Source organism: Penaeus monodon, chromosome 36 (assembly GCF_015228065.2).
Source record: "Penaeus monodon isolate SGIC_2016 chromosome 36, NSTDA_Pmon_1, whole genome shotgun sequence".
NCBI lineage: Eukaryota > Metazoa > Arthropoda > Malacostraca > Decapoda > Penaeidae > Penaeus > Penaeus monodon.
The window spans coordinates 19326263-19338684 of record NC_051421.1 but is presented as its reverse complement, the minus strand read 5'-3'; positions in this window follow the sequence as shown (position 1 = coordinate 19338684).

Here is a 12422-nt window from a genome sequence, read left to right as displayed (position 1 = left end):
GTACATCTTTGGGGCGTGGAAGGCATTGTTATACAATTTGATTATGTAAGGTCACGTTTATGCTAGCAATTCGCAAATTTACCGTGATACTAAGCATGAACTTAGTATGGCTCTGTTAAATACGCTGCTTGCTAAGAGCGAATCGATTCACCCGCCCCAAAAAGGATTCATGCTAGGGTGGGTCTTGAAAGGCTGTAAGCAGATCTTGGGCACTTTTCTGAATATAAGTACAAGTGTTCGCTATTGGAGGAAAAAACACAATTAGCACTTAGTTTCTTCGAGCAGGAGGCAGATATTACATGGCCAATATAGATCTATAGCCGGCAAACCTGATTACTTGGGCAGGTCACTAAATTATCCTGACAACTGTCTTTGTTCATTGTTTATAATTAAACGCACTGAGGTGACAGTGAATTTGAAATGAAGTGTCGTGCCTTAACACAAGCCCGGTGCATAAGTGATTATATGCCTACAACACAGCTTTCAGAGGGGGAAACGGGGGTTGAGATTAATCACTCTGTGCAAGTCTCTTTTTTGTTAAGTAAAAGAAAAAAGAAAAAAAAAAAAGGGAAGCTTTATATGCTGTATAAAGATTCGCAGTAAATAGTGTAGGGCCGCGATAGAGTTGGGTAGGGGGTACTGCGGGGGGGGCCACAGATCCATATGCGCACCACTTTGGCTTGCGTGGCTGGGGGGGGGGGAGGGGGGGGGGGGGTCATCAGTGACGCTGCAGCTTTGCCAGTGCACGATCATGAAAACATGCTGATCACCCGCTCTAGTTGATATTCACATGCGGCTAGAGCCAGTGCGATGGCATCGCTTCTTCACAAGTCAAAACAGACTTAGCTCATGGCCTCATTTCTTTTGCGCGAGTGGCAGCGTTTACTCTCACAAATTATCCTGATGTCCTTTGCGATAATTAACTGCAGCCTTTGTCTATAAAGAATACTTGTCTAGTAGTGTTGCATGGCGAGCCTGGAGTAGGGCACGTATGTGATATGCAGTAGCATTGAAAGTTACCCTTAAAGACCCGGCTGAGCTATGGTTTAATTCAAGTAGAAATTGGCCAGTGGTGGCCATGATATTCCTCTGCCAACTTCAATTGGCGTAGTGGGGCTATCAAAATCGTATTCATAGTGGCTTTTAAGCATAAGAGTCATGAACCGGGCTCTTGAGAGATGCTGGTGGCTGAGCAAATAATGTTTTTGATATTACGGCAATTGGGTGATCTAAACAGACAAAAGCAGCATGCCTAGTGGCTCTAGGGGGTCGCTCTGCGCAGACTGTATAGCGACTGGCCGTCATGGTGTAAGTGGCATTCATATCACGGACAGTATTTCTAAGATGGCTTCATTTATAAGTGGAAGTGTTATACTGGCTTAAGTATATGTGCTGGAGGGCGGACGGTAGCTGTCTTGTTTTTGTGGGGCAGTGCGTATAATTATATCGTCGGCTAGGCAGCTAAGTCGCGACGTTTTGCGCAGTGGTGGTACTGCTAGACGTCCATGTAGGGGTCTTGAGTTATGGGTATGTTCAGCTGAGTCCAATACGTGTTTGACATCTTACTTTGTGTTACTTGGATCGGCTCTGGATTTAGTATGTAATGCTGGTGTTGTCATGCAGAAGTTAGACTGTCACATTGTGTAAATGAAGATATGGTGTGCGAGATACCGCATAAGATTAATTTGCAAGGCGTCTGTCGCAGCAACACTGTGATACTATGGCAACGCAAGTGCGCGTTTTAGTGATCCGAATAATGATGACGATGATCAAGTGGCTGTATTGTTCGTAAATTGTATTAATGATAGAATCCTAGAGCACTGTTAGAAGTTAAAGATTTATATTGTAATGATCAAGTCAGATAAATCGGAAAAATACGATGTCTAATGATAACAACGTAAGTGATAAGGCTCGATTTAATGGCAAATCAATATTGCGCAAAACAATGCATACTAGAGAAAGGCTATAGAGAGATGTGCATCAAAATAAACTACCTTGGGATGATAAGCCTATGGCATGTGATAGTGAGATTACTGATTGATGATATCTGATAAAATAACAATATGTACTCATAATTGGTGGTATGATCTTAAAGGAGGAGCCAATCGTAATGCAATAATGATTAATTAGATTCGACAGCAATGGCAAGTTTTACTACAGTGTAATGATAAAGAATTTTGGGCTGACCATTATGATTTATACCTTATGAATAGTGCTTTTATGGAATGTTCAGGTCATATCGTATGAGTGCTGTAGAGAATAACATGTTTAGAATACACTGTATTTTGTGGCATTAAGGGCGATGATTAAGCGCAGAGTGATAATCATAATCATGAGCCTGAATGTATGATAAGCGAATCCAACAATGGCAGAATACATGACTAATTATAATAATGATATATATCTCGATAATAATGATGATATTATAATAATTATATTAAATACTAATGGTGATACTGATATGCAAGTATTAGGGCAATCCGGCACTGTAGAATAGAATAGTTGTGTATTATGTTTATCAATAGTGGCAATGATGATGATAATGATGGCATGATAACAATTATATAATATTTGATAATGTAATAATGATAATAGTTAATGATGATGGTGATGAGGACAACAAGAATCACGCAACATTTATTAATAGGTTAAGTAGAAACTATAAAGTAGTAAAATTAAAATATGGATATATTAATGGGACGGATAATATGGTAATAGCTAACTACTGGCCTGATATGGTTATATGATTGTTATGTAATTACAATAGATGGATAATACCATGATGATAATGTATTTATATATTCAATAACAATTATGATTATAAACAATAGATGGATAACGATGATGATGATAATAGGATCAATTAATAAAAAAGAATATCAATAACATCAACAGCGTTATAATAATATATTATGATGATAGAATGTCATATATAGTAGAGATTACAGACAACGAGGATTGTTTCTGTAAAGCATTACAGTGATTATGATTAGACAATTATGATGGTAGATGATAAGTGGTTGACAAACAAAAAATTTATATTAACTTACAAAGACACCTTATGCAAAGTTGTTAAATGTAATCTAAATGAAACATGGTAATGAAGAGATAGCAAAGGGATAGATAAAAAAAAAAAAAAAAAAAAAATGACATATGGCAGCGATATCGCTTTGTTTGATAGTATATTTTTTTCCTTTTAGAAAGGTCAGCTTTAGACTCGGCGCTGCGAGTGCTGTCTGAGTGACCTGTTTCATATTGCGAACCGAGTCTTATCTTAATGGCAGGTATATGGGAGAAGAAGCTCTATCCCTCTGGATTCGTTGGGATCTATTGATTCAACTATTATCTATACAGAGGCAGTGTGACAATACACAGTTGATGTGAAGGGCATAAGTGAGTACATAATTATAAGAGTGTGGGCATTTCAGAACATGCCAATCAGTTCCTCATCAGGTGTATTAAAAACTCCGAATAGCTTTTCGATTTGATCGTTTCAGTCTGGTTATACGGATACGCATTGGCCGTGTAAGCAATACGGCTACCTTTTTTTTCTTTTGCTTTTTTTAAATTGCGCATTATTCCTATCCTGATCTACAGCGTGTTTATCTCCTATAAATCTAATCACAGCCCGCCGCTCTATCTGCGGCATCTAGCATCCAATCCGATAGTCGGCGCTCGTCCTCTTTTCTTCGGCGCTACTCCTGAGGCGCTAGGTGTAACTCGAAGGCCGTCTAATTTAGAACGAAGTGCGACGCTCTGCCTCCTTGGGCACGGCGGAGGCGTATTTCTGGACTCTTTTGAGTGGACGACTTCCCCTCGGCCTTTCACATTCGCCCTTCCTCCGGCTGTCGCTTGCTCACGCTTTGGGAATAGTGTCTTCCTCGCTCGCCCCTTAGCGCGCTTCATCGCACTTACACGCCTGCTCGCGCCGCCATAGCGCTCTTCCCCTCTCTGCGCGGCCCTTATCGGCCTCCCCCCCCTTACCGCTCCTGGGCCTAGACGTTCGGGTGACTTAATATCACAGCACAGCCGTTTAAGGGCTCGCCCCCTTTATGATATATTCCAAGGGGGTTAGTGCATATCACTGTCCGCACCGCATCGTGAAGATGGAATGCCCGCTTTGATCGTGACGTAATCGGGCTTCTGCGGCCGACTTCTTCTATCGGGCGCTCTTTCGCTTTTGTGGTCCTTGTAACCTCGCGGCTGTCGCCCTCCTGCCCCCTTCGGCTCAAGTAGGTCAGGCGTGGCGGGGAGAGCGCGCGCGTCACAAGATAGGAAAGGGAGAGAAGTATATGGCGGAATCTTCTCTCTAATAATATAAATATAAAAAAGACCATCGAATATTCACGAAGACGGCCCAAGGGAAAGTGGCATGTTCTCTTGGGGCAGCGACTTCTCCTCTGCCCCATGCTCCGCATCTCTCGCCTCCTCCCTACTCCTACCTGCCGCTCCCACCCATCCAAGCGGGGCCTCCTCGCTCCCCATAGCTCTCCCCTCAGCTCCGCTCGGGGCGCTATATTTTTATTCAAAAATGCGGACAGCTTGACAACTCTCCTTTGGGGCGGGAGCGGGCGTTTGCCTATTCAGCTGTTCTCGGGTTGGACCAATTGTGGCGGGGCAGGAGAACGGGAGAGGCAGGAGAGAGTGTAGTGAATGCATCTTATAAATACAATACATTAAAGTAAAAAAAGGGGGGAGAATAGTAGAAAAAAGGAAGGAAGTTGACAACGGATTGGAAGGCGAAGATATTCAATAGGGCAGCCTACAGAGAAAGGCCGTCGACAGACAAGTCCAAATGAGTGGGAGGAAGCGGCGACATCAGCAGAGTCAGGTCCTCCAGGGCGCAACTCGCCGTGCAGTAGGCGAAGAATATAGAATAGAGCAGGGGGTAGATCTTCCTAGATTTGAGGGGTGAGGAAGATGAGGCGAAGGCCGAAGGAGGGGAGAGAGGAGGGAAGCAGAAGGAGGGGGGATGTGGGATGAGAACAGAAAGAGGGGGAAAGGGGTAGGAGGAAGAAGAGGGGACCACGAACGAAGGGGGAGGCTAGGAAGAGGAATACGATGAGGTAAGCAGAAGGGGGAAGAGGAGGAGAAGCAAGTTAAAGGTAGGGGGAAGGGAAAACGTAGGGGAGGTAGTATACTCAGGAGGGGGAAGGGCAAAGTAGGGAGAAGTAAGAAGGTAGGGAACGAGTGAGGGGATTAAAGCGAAAGAAGGGAAGCCGGAGAGAGGAAGGAGAAGGAGGAGGAGCAGAAATGAGTTTTCGTAAAGGAAGGTAGGAAATATGAGAAGAAGCAGTAAGATAGGGCGAAGATGAGGAGTAAGCAGATAGGAGTAGGAAGAGTGAGGAAGAAGGCAGAAAGATAGGGGTAAGATGGGGAGGGAGGAAGAAGAGGGGAAACAGAACGAAGGTGGGAGAGCAGGAGAGGAAGAAAGAGCAGTAACAGAAGGGATAGAGGAGAGGAGATACATAAGAAGGGGGATCAGGGGGAGGAGGAGGAGGTAGGGGAAGCGGAGAAGGAGGGTAGAAGAGAATGAGGTGACGCGAGGGGATAACATAAAGTAATTTGGTGAATTCCGTTAGGCCGGAATGATAGCGGCAGAAGCATAAAGAGTTTGAATTGTAATTGAGGAAAAGGATAAACGAAGCAGGAGTAGAAGGTCATAGGAGGAAGTAAGTCATAAGGAAGGGGAAGAGGAGGTAGAAGGCATTAATAGGGGGTGTCGGGGAGTAGATCTAAAGAAGGTGATGAGGAAGAGGTAGGGTAAACGAAAGAATGGGGAGTAGCAGGAGGGAAGGAAGAGGAGGAGAAGGCAGAAGGGGAAGTAGGAGAGAAGCAGATAAGAGGGGACATTGGGAGGCAGGATAAGTAAGGAGAGTGAATACGAAAGCAGGGAAGCAGGAGGAGAAGTAGGTAGGGAGAAGGGGTCAGAAGGGGAGGATAGTTTAGGAGAGAGAAGCAGAAAGAGCGGGAAGAGGGGAAGATGAGGAAAAGGAGTAAGTTAAGTAGGGAAGAGGTAGGTTTAATGAAATAGGAGGAAGAAAGCAGAGAGGAGAGGGAAAGGGGAGGAGGAAAGAGGTAGATAAAGTTAGGGAAGGGATGGAAGTGGAGTAAGAAGCAGAAGGAGTGGGGAAGAGGATGAAGAGAGGTTAGGAGTGAAGCAGTATAGGGAAGGGAGGTAGAGGGAGGGCAGGTAAGAGAGAGTAGACCCAAAGGAAGGTATGAGAGTAGGATAAAAGAGTAGGAACTATAAGGAATGGGAAGATGTATGCTGTTGTAGCAGTATGTAGGGTGAGTACGTATGTACGTAGCGTAAAGTACTTATGTAATGTATGTATGTATGGCATTTGTATGTATGTATTGTATGGTACGTATCGTAGCTCATAGTATTTAGTGTATGTATGTAGTATGTATGTATTTGTTGTATGTATAGCATGGCGTGTATGTATTTATGTATGTATGTATGATGTAATGTATGTATGGGTATGGTATGTAGTGTAATTTCTATAGTATGTATAGCATTTATGTTATGGCAGTATGTATGTATGTATGCTTCATGTATGTATAGTTTTATGTCTGTATGGGTATGTAGGTAATGCATGGCATGTATGTATGTTATGTATGTTATGCATTAGTGTATTATGTTTGTATGTTATGAGTGATGTAGTGGTATGGTAGTATGTATAGCATTCATGTATTATGTATGTAATGTCTGGAATCGTAGGGTATGTATGATGACGCATTCTATGTATGGTGGGAGGGTGGGTTGAGTTGCATTATTGTATGTATGTGAATATGTATGTATGACATGGTATGAGTATGTATGTATGGCATTCATGTATGTATGTATCGTATGCGTGATGTATGGTATGTGATGTTATGTATGTATGTATGTATGTAATGTATTTATGTATGTATGTATGGTAATGTACGTATGTGTGGGCATGTCTGTATGTATGTATTTATGCATGTTAGTGTATGGTAATGTATGTAATGTATATGTAGTAATGTATGTGAATGTATGTATGTATGGTATAGTTTTTGTATGCTCTTATGTATATGTATGTTATGCATTATATGTTAATGTATGCCATGTATGTATGTATGTATGTATGTATGTATGTATGTATTCATGTTAAGATATGTATGTATGTATTTATGTATGGTATTATGTATGTATGTATGTAGTATGCTATGTATGTATGTATGATATGTAGGTATGTATGGTATTATGTTTTGTATCTGTATGTATGTATGTATGCATGTATGGTATGGTATTATGTCTTTCATGTATGTTAATGTATGTATGAGCATTGTATGTACTGATTATTATGCATGCATTTATGTATGTATGTATGTATGTTATAAGTTAATGTATGTATGTATGGAATTATGTATTAATGGTGATGAGTAGTATGTATAGTATAGGTATCTGTTTATGTTATGTATGAAATGTATGTATGTATGTATGTTATATTATTGTTTATAGTTTTTGTATGGCTGTTATGTCTGTATAGTATGCATGTATGTATACATTGTATATAGTAGCTATGTATGTATGTATGTTTTTGTATGGATATTTATGTATGTATTGGTATCTATGTATGTTATGTATGTATGTATGGTATGGTAATGTATGTATGTATGTTATGTAATATGATATTGCTATGTATTTTTAAAAATTTAAAATTTCACATTTAGCATGATATTGATGATTTTGGGAAAATTTTTTTGTGGTTTTTCCACTTATTTATATATTATATATCTAAAAAAACACTTAGGCAACCCAATACGATACAGACAGATAGGGAAAAATATATGGATCAGACAGTTGTGTAGCACTTCAAAAAAATCTTGAAAATGTTCCTTTTGGGTTTTGGGGTGTGTGTTGTGTTGTGTGTGGTGTGTGCGCGTGTGTGCGCGTGTGAAGTGTGAGTGTGAAGTGTAAAGTGTGATGTAAAGTGTGAGGTGTGAGGTGTGGGTGTGGGTGAGTTGAGTGTGAGTGTGGTGTTGTGGTGTGTGTATGTGCGTGTTTTGGTGTGGGGTTTGTGTGTGTGTATGTGTGGTTGTGGTTGTGTGTGTGGTTTTGGGGGTGTGTGTGGTTTGTGTGTGTGTGGTAGTGTGGGGTGTGTGGTGTGTGTGGAGTGTGTGGTGTGGTGGAGTTGAGTGTGAGTGTGAGTGGGTGGTGTGTGTGTGTGTGTGTGTTGTGTGGGGAGAGTGTGTGAGGTAAATTTGAGTGTGAGTGTGAGTGTGAGTTGAGTGTGATGGGGGAGTGTGGTAGAGTGGGGGTGTGTGGGAGGGGCGTAACTTATGGTACTGCATGAGTGATTTAGTGTGCCCTGCGTGTGTGTGTGCATTCTTTTCATGCGTATTTTGGTGTGTGTGTAAGGTATTGTCTGTTTTTGTATATATAAATTGGTGGGCATGTAGCTACTTAGCAATATTTTTTGTTTTTTGAGCTGTTTGGGGCATGAATACGACGCTTTAGATTTTTTTTTTCATGTATTTGTAATGAATTATACATGCAACAGATGTAGATGAAATATACCTTCTTGGGGTGCACATCTATATTTTTTAAATCATCTGGTGGGAAGGAAGAAGGTGCCCAGTGTACCAGGTAAAGCCGTCTTTAAGGGAAGAAATGCCCTTGCAGGGGATGGAAAACCAAAGGTATCAGAGGTCGCCTTTCTTCTATATTTTTCAAAATATCAACTGTCAGTGTGAAGGCAGAATTAGTCGACTAATTTTCGGGGTGTGTAAAGGGGGCTTGCGCACCAAACTTGAAATACTCCAAAAACACATTTTAGTATCATTTTTTTTAATAGCCTGTCAAGCAATAAAATTTCTTGAAAAGGGATGTAGGACCTTAAAAGAACTTTAAAACCCTTTCCCCAATTTTTAACTTTTATAATGATAGCCACTTATTTATAACAAAATTTATCACCACCTTTTAAAATTCATAGTTGAAGTGTGTATTTTGTGATATACATGTTTTTTAATGAGTCAATTTTGATACCGGGTTTATGTTTTTCTGACCATTTATTGCATACAAAAAAAAAAAATGTAATGGTTAAATAGGGGAAGAAACTATTGCTTTTTTAAATTTTATTTTTATTACCTTTTCTATGAGGTTAGGAATCACTAGACTTTTGATAAAGGAAAGGAAAAATATTATCATGCAAATGGTAAATATTTTTCAGTGGTACCCAAAACTTTTTTTATTATAGCAATTTTATTTGGTGCGTTAGTGTTGAAGATTGATATGAAATGTTCGTTAAAGAGATTTCCCTTTTTTCTTTTTTTTAGTTCCAAAAAGGGGTTTTATTGGAAATAATTTTTTTTGGATTTAAAACTTATTTGTATTGTGCAAATATTTTTTTTTGTTAAAGGGGTAAGGAATGCACAGAAAAATTTTAATTTTTTCCCCAATGTTTGTTATGAGATGAAAAATATACTCAGAAAAAATGAAACAGACTTTCACTTTCCCAATTAAATTTAAAAATGATTTGATTTTATATATTTCTCCAAAATTCTTGCTACTTTTTTAATTATTGCTGTCCTTAAAAAAATGAAAATAATTTTCGGTCTTTCATTATCTTTCATGGCTTTCTCAAGTCAAAGAAACGGCAGTTTAGCTATGATTGTGAACTGTATTTAATGACAAATGTCTTTGTTGAAACTTCCAGTCAAGAATACTAAAATAGGTAAAGCTGTTATATTTCCTGACTTTTGATTTTTTTATGTTTACAGTGGCTTTGCATTTCACCAGATGGTCTTTAAAACCATCCGGTTTTAAGTGATTTTTTTTCGATTCATTAGCGAAATATCAGGAATATCAAGTAATTACTAAATTTCCCAAAAAAGAATGTTATTTTATTTTGATTTCCTATCATTGTCATTTCTATTGTCTTGTCATTTTCTTTTTCCATATTAATCATTTTTGTATATCCTTTAAACATCAATCAAAAATATCCCTTTAAAAATAAGATATATAGGAATGAGGAAATCAAAAAAGTAACTTAGGTAAAAAATTTTTTTTTTTTTGGGCAAAGTGACAGCATGTGATGTAGCATCAGGGGTAAGCCTTAAATCTCAATACCATATAATCATATTATTTGTAAAGAAACTGTCGCACTCGTATGCTGTGTGTGACAGCCCTTTTGCTCAAACGGTAGTTGTGATTCGTGGGCCCGTGGATCATACCAGTAGATCTCCCCTTAAAAACAAAACCCCCCCAAAACACCCCACACCACACACAACACACACCACACAACACACCCAAAAAAACACACACCACACACACCACACACACCACACATATATATTAATTATATATATATATTATATTATATATAATATATAAAATTATATAATTTTATATAAAAAATAAAAAAGGGGACTGCGTGAGCTGACTTCAAAAAAACAAAGTTAGATTTTTCCTGGTAAAAAAAAGTATATATAAAACCTCAGGGAAAACCTGCAAAGGCAGACATGGCCTTTTTTCCCTGATGTACTCGGCCCCCGTGTCCCCCCAGAGGATTTTTATTGTTTTTTTTTTTTATTGGTTTTATTTTCTAACTTTTTAGTTGTTAGTTTTTTAGGGGGCAGTTATGGGGGAAAACTGGGGCCACCTAATTTTTTTTAAGTTTTTTAAAGGGGTATAATAAGAGGGAACATATTTTTGGGTTGACAAAAAATTAATTAGCATTTTTGCATTTTCTTATTTTTGCTTTTTTACTTATAATAAATTATGGGAAAATCCCTTTCTCCGGAAAAAAAAAAAAAAGGGTCCAGTGGAGCTAATTAAAAAACTTAATGTTTTATTAAAATTTTTTTCTATATAAAAAATGGGTAAAATTTTAGTAAATTTCTCAAATATTAAGAGAAAGGATACAAAAATGTAAATTAAAATTTTGGGAAAATTTTCTCTTCGAACAACAAAAACTAACCAAATAAAAATTAATATGTAAAGGCTTGCTTTAATATTACCACACCCCCCGTTAAACCCGAAAGATACATTCTTTTTCATACACTTTTTTTTTACATACAGCTGACACTCAGGGGGCGGCCTACCCCCAGCAGGTTTATAAAACGCTTAAAACTACCTCGCACATAAATAAAGTAATATCTTGTCATGAAAGGCCTTGAAGGCAAGGTATCATACAGTAACACTTCACCCCATGGGTATCCCTATGCTCCCCCTTCGTATAATTGGGAAATTTTGGGTGCCGCAGATAAGGCTCTGGGCTCTCTGTAGTCCTTCTCATTACTTGCTTTCATTTGATTTTTATTATAATATATAAAATTATTATATATATTTTAATATATATATATATATATTTTATATATAATATAAATTATAATATATTATTATATATATATATTAAAGTGTGTGTGCATACGTAATGTATAAATTTTTTTTTTTTTTTATTATATTTATATATATATATATATAATTAATAATAATTTATATATATATTTTATATATAAAAATATATATAAAAAACCACACACAAACACCACACCCCCCCAACACACACACACCCACACACCCACACACACACACCAACAAAAACACACCCACCAACCCTATATTATTATATGAAGATAATTTGATAAAAATTAGATATAGATTAGAAAGAAATAGATATAGTATAAAATAGATAGATTAGAATTTAAATAGATATAGATATAATTAGAATAGATTAAATAGATATAGATAAGTATAAAATAGATATAGATTTTTAGATATAGATATAGATTAGATAAGTATAGATAGATAAGATAATATAGATAGAATAGATAGATATAGATGATTAAAATAAATAGATATATAATTTAAAATAAAAGATAACACACAATATTCTTTAAAGGGTTTTTTAACGTCTAGCTTTTTGCACTAATCGTGTTTTTTTTTATGACTGCGCTAAGTTTTCATTGAATTTTTTGTACATGTACCATATTATTTAGTTTTCCCTTTAAAGGACGCAAGCCTTCGGCGAAAATACGCAGATTAGTAGGCTGGGGTTTCCAACCGACGGCGGTGGTCGCAAGGAACGACAAGGGGGGGCTTCTCACCGTGCCCGCATTCTCGCCCAAGGAGACCAGAAAAAAATATTTTCAAGCAGGGGGTTGGATAAGAAATTTTTCTTACAGCCCCCTTTTGAAAGAAAGAAAACAAAAAAAAAAAAAAAACCAAAAAGGCTGCTTGAGACTCTCTGTTCGGGCTTCAGTCAATGCTTTAACAATTTTTGTTGCAGGGGTTATCGGCTGTTACGTAACCCAAATTCACCCAAGCATGAAAAAACGTAGGGTCGACTTTGCCTGAAAAAATCTCTTAAAAGGAAAGGGCTTTTGCTTTGGGCGACGAAGCACATGTATCACTCCTGCAGAGGAAAGACGTGGTTTTTATTTTTATTTTT